Source organism: Tupaia chinensis, unplaced genomic scaffold (assembly GCF_000334495.1).
Source record: "Tupaia chinensis unplaced genomic scaffold, TupChi_1.0 Scaffold138425_1, whole genome shotgun sequence".
NCBI lineage: Eukaryota > Metazoa > Chordata > Mammalia > Scandentia > Tupaiidae > Tupaia > Tupaia belangeri.
In genome coordinates this window covers 759,966-768,620 of record NW_006198322.1, presented here as the reverse complement: position 1 = coordinate 768,620, position 8,655 = coordinate 759,966, and the positions used below count along the sequence as shown (strand labels likewise).

The following is an 8,655-nucleotide window of genomic DNA, read 5'->3' as shown; positions in this document are numbered from 1 at the left end:
TCCCTACTGAGACACGGAGCTCTGAGACTGTAATAAACTCTCTAGACCCATCAAGTTTTTGACTCATAACTCTGAAGTCACACTCATCAAATGAAAAAAATAAATGCAAATAAGCCTAAAACCTTCTAACACCCAGAGGGTTGGGCTCTCGTTAGACAAGTCTAACCCCAACTAAAGTGACCTTAGGAAATGGCCAGGTATTAATCACAGCAAATAACCTAAACAATAAACATTGCTCATGCTGCCATATAAACTCCAGTAGCTGGAAAACTCCCATCTGATATCATGTTGTTCCAAGTCAACCTGTCCAGGTTATACTTGCCAGGTTAACATTTTAAATACTTTTCTTAAAATCACAAGTCAGTTCAAAAAGAAATTGGAGTGACTTGTAACAAATTTCGTTAGCATACTTCTGATAACCAAAACTCAGAAATTAACCCGAGAGATTTCTGTTCCCTCTGCATTCCAGGTTCTGGTTTCAGCTTCCTAATAGCCGGGGCGAAACAGAGATGGAAACGATCCGCGACAGCTCTATTCCTACACCAGGAGAAGGCACAGCGAGTGCTCAACACCGGCCACGGCTTCCTTGTGCTATCCTCCAAGGTGCACTTCGCATGGGAGTGTGGCTTGACGTATGGGACAATGAGCAGTCAGGGTAATGAACATCTCCTCGACTGCCAGAAATGTCTCCGCTGAGTGTCCAGAATGGTCATTCACTCCTACCGCAGCTAGTGGTCAGTCACAGATGGTGGGGAGACCGAGCTGGGAAAGAACAGGGCCCAGGATGGACCAAGGGTTAGTTCTGATGGAGCTTAATTCTAGCAAGAACGGGGAGAGGGAGATGGTCAGCAGGTGGCACGGTGATTTAGGCACTGGACTCCCACATGGCCGACTGTGGTTGGAGTCCCTGACTGGCAGCTTGCTTTCTCACTTTCCCTCTCTCTGTCTCTCTCTGGTGAGCATTCATGCTTGATAGCAAGTTTTAAAAAAATAATAATAAGGGACCAGCAGCTGGCATAATGGCTATGTCACTGGACTCCCATGTAGTCACCGCAGTTCAAGTCCCAGACCCAGTGGCTTAAACTCATGCCAGGCATGTGTGCATGTGTGCCCAAGATCTGGAGAGGAGAGTGGAGGAGAAGGGATTGTGGTCTGGCCATTCCCCCTGGGGGGTGATTTCTCACTTTCTGTCTCTCTGTCTCTCTGGCAAGCGCACGCTCCCTATAGCAAAAATCTCTCCAAAAAATTAATACTATTACTACTAATAATAAAATTAAATAATTCTTGGGACCAGCAGATGGCTTAACAGTTAGGTCACTGGCTCTCGTCATCAATCACGGTTCAAGTCCCAGACCCGGTGGCTTAAAACTCATGTTGGTTGCATGTGTGTGCGTGCCCAAACTCCCGAGAGGAGAGGGGAGGGGAAAGGATTGTGGTGGGACCATCCCTTCCAGGGGTGATTTCTCACTTTCTGTCTCTCTGTCTCTCTCTGTCTCTCCAGCAAGAGCACATACTCTATAGCAGAAATCTCTCTCAAATAATAATAACAATTAAATAAATAATTCTTGGAAAAAAAAAGAATGGGAAGGGGAGGAGACAGAGTAAACAGACAGATAAGGGGTCAGGTTACATTCGGATCACGGATGATGAGGAATATAAAAAAGCAGTGTACCAAAGACGAAAGGAGGAAGGGGAACCAGGTGGCCACAGAAGATCTTTCTGAAGAAGTTACTTTTAGCTGAGGTTTGAATAACAGGCAGCAGCTTGCCAAGAGATGAGGAGCAGAGCACTCCAGGCAAGGGGACAGCAAATGCACAGGCCTAGGGGACTCGAATGCCAGGACTCGCCTGGATGAAACTTTCCATCAGTTTGTCTTATCGTCCCAGATTTACAAATGAGGAAGCTGAAGCTTATTACCTTATAATTTAGGCTGAGTTATATCAGAGTTAGAGAGCAAGGAGCTGTCCCTGAGATGTGAAGGCCAGAGAGGTAGCAATTACTGGTGAGGCCATGTAGTTAAGAATGGAGTTGTACAAATACATGTAAACCCAAGCCTAATAAAGTTTGCCCATGCAGGAAAAAAAATTATAAAGCCAAAACTTAAATAAAATGGTTCATACCTATAATGATTCACTATAGAAAGTTCAAATGCTTCAGCCAGATAGTCCCAATTAAAAGTAGGATTTCAGGGACCAGCAGATGGCGTGGTGGTTAAGGTGCTAGATTCCCACATAGTCAACCACAGTTTGAGTCCCAGACCTAGCAACTTGAAAATCATGCCAGGAACATGTGCATGCATGCCCAAAATCCCAGGAGTGTGGAGGAGAAGGAATTGTGGCATGGTAATTCCTCCTGGGGGTGATTTCTTGCTTTCTGTCTCTTTATCTCTCTGGTGAGTGTACGTGCCCTGTAGCAACAATCTCTAAAATAAAAACCATCCGGGTCTGTGCTCTTCAGTGGTAGTCATACAGCTTCCCTGAGTACGTGCCTGAGAAGTTGCTGCCAGTTTGTTGGGTAGCGTAAGTGACTGAGTTTCCTGTGTGCAAACAATTCATGCACAGAGATTTAACTGAATGCCATCTTCAACCAGGGATTCGCTGACCTTCTGGCCTTACGTCTAAGAGAAGAAATACGCACGAGACTGGTGCATTTATAAAGTCATGGGTGATTGCTTTGTGGACTCTCAGAAGTACGTCTTTCTGGTTTCATTCCTGATTCGTGTCCTAGCAGGTTTAGTTTAGACTCCAGGGTTGAAACGAGCCTCTAGGGTGGAATCGAGTTTTCTTTCAGACCTGTCCCCCTGGATTTTTTTTCTTTAATATCAATGTTCTGATATTGTAGGAACATTGCATCCCTCGTCACTAAGCAAACATCTAGTCGATGCTGTCCAACATGGAGGATGTAGATAAATACCGTAAAAAAAAAAAAAAAGTGAAGTGCCAAATAGCATGATTAAAGGTAGGGGGAATTCAATCGAGCAGCATGAGACCATGTGGCTTAAAAATTAAGTAGCATGAGAAACTCAGCCATTCACTCAGTCATGAAATATCTGCTAAATATCCATAAAGTGCAGGCGCTGTTGAGGGTTCTCGAGAGCCAGGGCCATGGTGCCTGCTCCATGGCAGAATCCTTGAGGGTCATCATGGCACCCACGGACACAGCTCTCTGCTCCTCCCCACACGCGCACACTGCTGACTCCCTCGCCTCCTTCCAACATCCCTCTCCGCTGAGTCTCCATTGGCCCATTCTGCCTTCCCTCACTCCTGCCACTTCTGAGCCAGATGGTGTTTTTCCTGGAGCACTGACGTACATAGCACCTCCTGACATACAAAATAACAGAGTGTATTTATCTCACGGGGGAATGACATGCTCCAGAGCGGCGAGAATAGCATGAGGATGGGCAGGAGGTGGAGAAGGCAGCCTGAGACGTGAGGTGGACCGGAGTCTAGACTTTGGCATGCCTAGCAGGACACTGTGAGGGCTCAGGCCTTTTCTCTGGGGACATGGGCAACCATACTAGGCTTTACTGGAATCCAGATGAGAGGCAACGGTCTCCCATCATTGGGGGTCTAAAACATACTAATTCCAGGGACCAGGCACCTTGCTGCCACAATGTTTCTTAAAATCTGTCCTTAAGTCACTTACACATCTGGGAGAAGTAAACTGAAACCAAACCGTTGGGCTACCCCCTCCGCTTAGGTCTGGAAAAACCAGACCAATGACGTAGTGGTAGAGAAGGGAGAGACTTCATGTACCTGGAGATTGAGCTAGTAAGATTCCTGACAGATCGAGGTGGAATGTGAGCACGTCTATTGTGAGTCGAGCACCTGGGAGGACGGAACTGTTCTCAGCTGAGAGGGGAAAGCCTGGAGGTAGAGCAGATTGCGGGAGGGAGTGGGAAGATCAGGGATTCAGTACTGGCACATTCAGAGTGAGATGTCAGTTCATTTCCAAGTGGTGATGACAAGTGGTAGGTTGGAAACATGAGTCTGGGGTCCAAGAGTGAGGTCTGGGGACTAGCAGATGGCATAATGGTTACATCACTGGACTCCCACATAGTCGAGTGGTTCAAGTCCCAGACCAGGTGGCTTAAAACTCATGCCAGGTACATGTGCCTGCATGCCCAAAATCCCAAGAAGAGAATAGGGAGGATTGTGGCATGGCCCTTCCCCTTGAGATATGATTTCTTGCTTTCTGTGTCTCCATAGAGCACATGCGCCCTATAGCAAAAATCTTTCTCTAAAAAAAGAAAAAATAATGAGGTCTGAGAGGGAGGTAAAGAGAGAGTTATTAGCCGTTAGGGGTATGAGGAGGAGACACAAAGAACAGAGGTTACGTGCTGAGCTCCGGGGGCACTCCAAGGTCAAAACACTGAAAGCAAGGAACCCACTTCAGTGATGGCCCAGCGTCATCCAGCGAAGGAGGAGAACCAAGAGTGTGGGGGTCAGAAAGAGCGGCCAGCTGTGTCAGCGTGACTCAGCGTGCCAGGTGACAACCGGAGTCAACAGGGAGACAACCCGAAGGGAGTGTGCCCGGAAAGATGGAGCGGCCGGCTGTCAGTGACTCAGGGTGCTGGGTGACGACGGGAAGGCACTGGAGGCCTGGACCACAGGCGAGTAGTTCTGTCCTCAGAGCTATCGGAGGACATGGTGGAGAAGAACTGAAGGCTACCACAGCGAGCACCGCCTTCAGGGAGCTTGGCTACGAGGGGAGTGAGCGAACGGGGCAGCAGTGCTAAACAGTTGTTGGAAGGTGGGAGATACTCACCAAAGACATTTTCTATACGTGGCTCCCTGTGCTCACCCCAATCTTAGCCCTTCTTCGTCGGTTGTCAGAGGTATATGCGCGTCACAGAGAGGAAGTGAGACGGGGAGAGTGGGAGACACCCTCCAGTGGGGAGTGGTCGCACCGCAGTGGCTTCTCCGTCTCTCCGTCTGTCTAGATTTGGGGCACGCGTGCAAAGGCACTGGGTGTGTCTTTCCAGTTACTGGGTCCGGATTGGACTTGAGTGGCCATGTGGGGTTCGCCTTCCTAAACCGCCGGGCTCCAGGGCCAGCCCAGCACTAGTGTTAGGTGTCCATGTCTCCCCCTAGTAAATCACACCAACATACACAGTCCTGAGAGCAGAGACTTCATTCTATTCAACCTTACATGCCCCTAGGCTGACCCAAAGCCTTCATTTTGTATCACAGTTCTAACAAATTACCATACCTGTAGGGGCTTACAACAGCACAGCTCTGTAAATTGACAATCTAGGCTGGGCTCCCTGGGCTAGAGTGGCGTGTGCCGGTGCCATTGCCCTCCCTGCTCCTAGAGGCGGCCCGCATCCCTGGCTCATCGCCTTCTTCCCCTTCAGAACCAGCGTCTCTGCAGCTCTGTTCATCCCTCCATAGTCTCCTCTTCTCTGACTCTTCACCCGGCTGGAAGAGCCTCTCTGATTTGAAGCAGGTGTATGATTTGGTCGGGCCCATTCAGATCATCCAGGAAAACTTCTCCATTTCACAGTTCTCAATCCAATCCTTTTATAAAGACCCTTTGGCCTCTTTTTAGAGTTTTGCCATAGAGTCGATGTACTCATCAGAGAAAGAGCTGGGGGAAAAGTGAGAAATCGCCCTCCAGGAGGGATGGCCATACCGGTCTCTTCCCCTGCATCCTCTCACTCATGCATCCAGCATGCTTTTCAAGCCAGTAGGTGTAGGGCTCGAACCGCCAGTCGGCCATGTGGGATCAGCCACGTTAACCACCACACCACTTGCTGCTCCCTCCCCGCTCTGGCCTTTTAAAGTAACGGATTCACAGGTTCTGGGAATTACGACACCCAGCGTCTCTGGGGTCACTCTGCGTGCCACATCCAGTGAGTGATGTGCACATAAATAAATGTTTGGAGCAGAAACTTGACACATTTTTCCTTCTGGCATTCCAAAGCCCTGAATTCCTTAAGAAGCTGTAGTCACTGTGAGAGCAGAAACTGCTTTGTCTCTGTTTCCAGCTTCGGCCCCTCACTGTGTTCCCAGCCCCTACACAGGGCAGGAAGAGGCACTCAGGACACTTGCTGAATGGCAGGATGATGAGTGAGTGAGAGAACCTGTTCTTTATGTGAGCTGCTTTAGTAGAAATCATTTATATGAGCTCAGCAGAGAATATCTGACCCGCGGAGGCAAATGGGTCAGTTTATCTTCCTCACTCTGTTCCTGCTCTCCGTGTCTGGCTCTCCCCTCAGCACGTGTCTCTCCTGGGGCACCCGCTCAGCTCATCCCACCTGCTAGGCTGATTCACATCATGCTGTTTGTAACATGACCACTACAAGGACTAATGTTTAACTTTTTAATTAATTTTAACAGACAAAATCTTTGAAAAAAACATGCATGGATTTCCATTTATTTTTTTTTGCACCAAAATAAACTCATAGTTTTCCTTTTTCTTTTCTTTTCTTTTTGTTTTTGTTTTGTTGTTGTTGTTGTTGTTTTCGACAGAGGCCACGTGTGCTCTGCCAGAAAGAGACAGAGACAGAGAGAGAGGGACAGGAGAGGGAGGAGGGGAAAGCACCCACCGATGGGATGTGGTCACACCACAATCCCTTCTCGTCCACTTCTCTACCCTATTGGGATTTGGGGCACACACACACACACGTCATGTTTAGTGAGCTTTTCTCTTGTGTGTGTGTGTGTGTGAAACAGTGATCATATTTTAATTCTGGGCTAAAAATGACTAATACAGTAAGCATGAATTAGAAAAATTATGATTCTAAATAAATTGCTAGTGACTTTCACAGTAGAGAAAGGGTCGATGAAAAATTTTCTGTACATATGATATGATTATTAACAGACCAGTAGATCTTATTTGGAATGATAAGACGAAAACAGTAAAACCACACTTTCCCTATAAAAAGTTACACATTATCTCCTGCAGGGATAGCTGTCATACATGAAGAAACACAGATGTGATCACTCCATTGCACACCCAGGAACCTTAGAGAATCCGGTCTTAGAATGATCTCGTTGTCTTCTTCCTCTCCATCATCTTCAACATCTCGTTTCCTCTCTCTCTCTGAAGACCTTTGTCATCTTCCTCTTCCTCAACACAGTCATCATCATCATCTTCATCCTGAATTTCTTCTTTCATCAAATAGGAGAGGCCCACCTCCTCTTCTCCCTCTCCCAGTTCTGAGTCTGCCTCATCCTCCTCTTCCTCAACATCTTCCTCCTCCTCTTCCTCAACATCTTCCTCCTCCTCTTCCTCAACATCTTCCTCCTCCTCTTCCTCAACATCTTCCTCCTCCTCTTCCTCAACATCTTCCTCCTCCTCTTCCTCAACATCTTCCTCATCATCATCCTCAAGATCTTCCTCCTCCTCATCCTCAACATCTTCCTCCTCCTCTTCCTCAACATCTTCCTCCTCCTCTTCCTCATATCCTTCCAGGGGACCAGGCTCATCTTCCTCCTCCTCTTCGTCATCTTCATCCCCACCTTCATCATCCTCCTCTTCAGAATCTGGTGCTTCATTATCTTCCTGATCAAATCCATCTAAGTAGGTGATTTGCTGCAGTAGTTCAAAAATACTTCCTCTAGGGAACCAGCAGTTAGTGTAATGGCTATGTCGCTGGACTCCCACGTAGTCGACTGCAGTTTGAGTCCCGGACCCGGTGGTTTAAAACTCACACTGGGCGCGTGTGCGTACGTGCCCAAGATCCCGAGAGGAGAAAGGAGGAGAAGGGATTGCGGCGTGACCATCCCCCCGGGGGGTGATTTCTTGCTTTCTGTCTCTACGTCTCTCTCTGTCTGTCTGGTGAGCGCACGTGCCCTACAGCGAAAAACCTCTCAAAAAAAAAAAAAAATCCTTCCTCTATAATCTTCCAGGTTTGTCATCTCACAGTTAAACAAGTCAAGACTTTTCAAATTTTTAAGATTTTGCAGAGCTTCTACTGTACTGAGATCTTAGATCGAGGTAGGTAAGATTCGGACATTTCTCTGCTGGGACTTCCAAACCTCTAGAATTACATTGTCACTATGTCTCCACTTCCGAGGTTTATTTAGGCTGGGAAGCCTGGTCAGTGAACTTAGTTCCATGTTAGCCATACTCAGAAACGCTAGTTCTTTCAAAGTGTCATTCAGGCCTTCAATTTATTGACACACAATTATCAAGGACTAATCTGTCACCTCCTCTGGGGCTCTGTTCCTTAACTCCAGGTTAATCCTCTTTATCTGTGTCCTCTTCCTGCTCCTGTCCTCTTCCTTCCTCCTCCCTTCCCTTTCCTGCCTTCCCACTACCCCCAATCCTAAACATTTTAAACATTTTAAAGATTTGGAAATGAATGAAAAGAAACACAAATATAAATGCCCACTACCATCAGATAGCTGTGGGAGAGAAAGAAGATAACCAATAGAGTCCAAGAAGTGGGGACTCGAACTCGGCTGCCCCACCTCCTTGTCCACACACGCATGCATGCACACGTGCATGCCCACACACCTACACACACCCATAGTTCCTTCCCGTTCAATGGCTGCTCGGAAACTCTTTGGCGAGCTTTTCAAGCCACTGGGGATGAGTTCGGATCATCATACATTCAGCCATGTGGTATCCAGCTCCCCCAGCCACCAGGCCACAGGGTCAGCCCCCCGCGGTTTTTGAATGACCATGTACAGAAACATACACACT

The 8,655-nt window shown here is 47.6% G+C and overlaps 1 pseudogene; it reads right to left on the bottom strand.

Moving 5' to 3' along the window:
• Positions 1–6,889: 6,889 nt before the first annotated feature.
• Positions 6,890–8,090, bottom strand: LOC102490985 (acidic leucine-rich nuclear phosphoprotein 32 family member E pseudogene; annotated as a pseudogene).
• Positions 8,091–8,655: the final 565 nt, after the last annotated feature.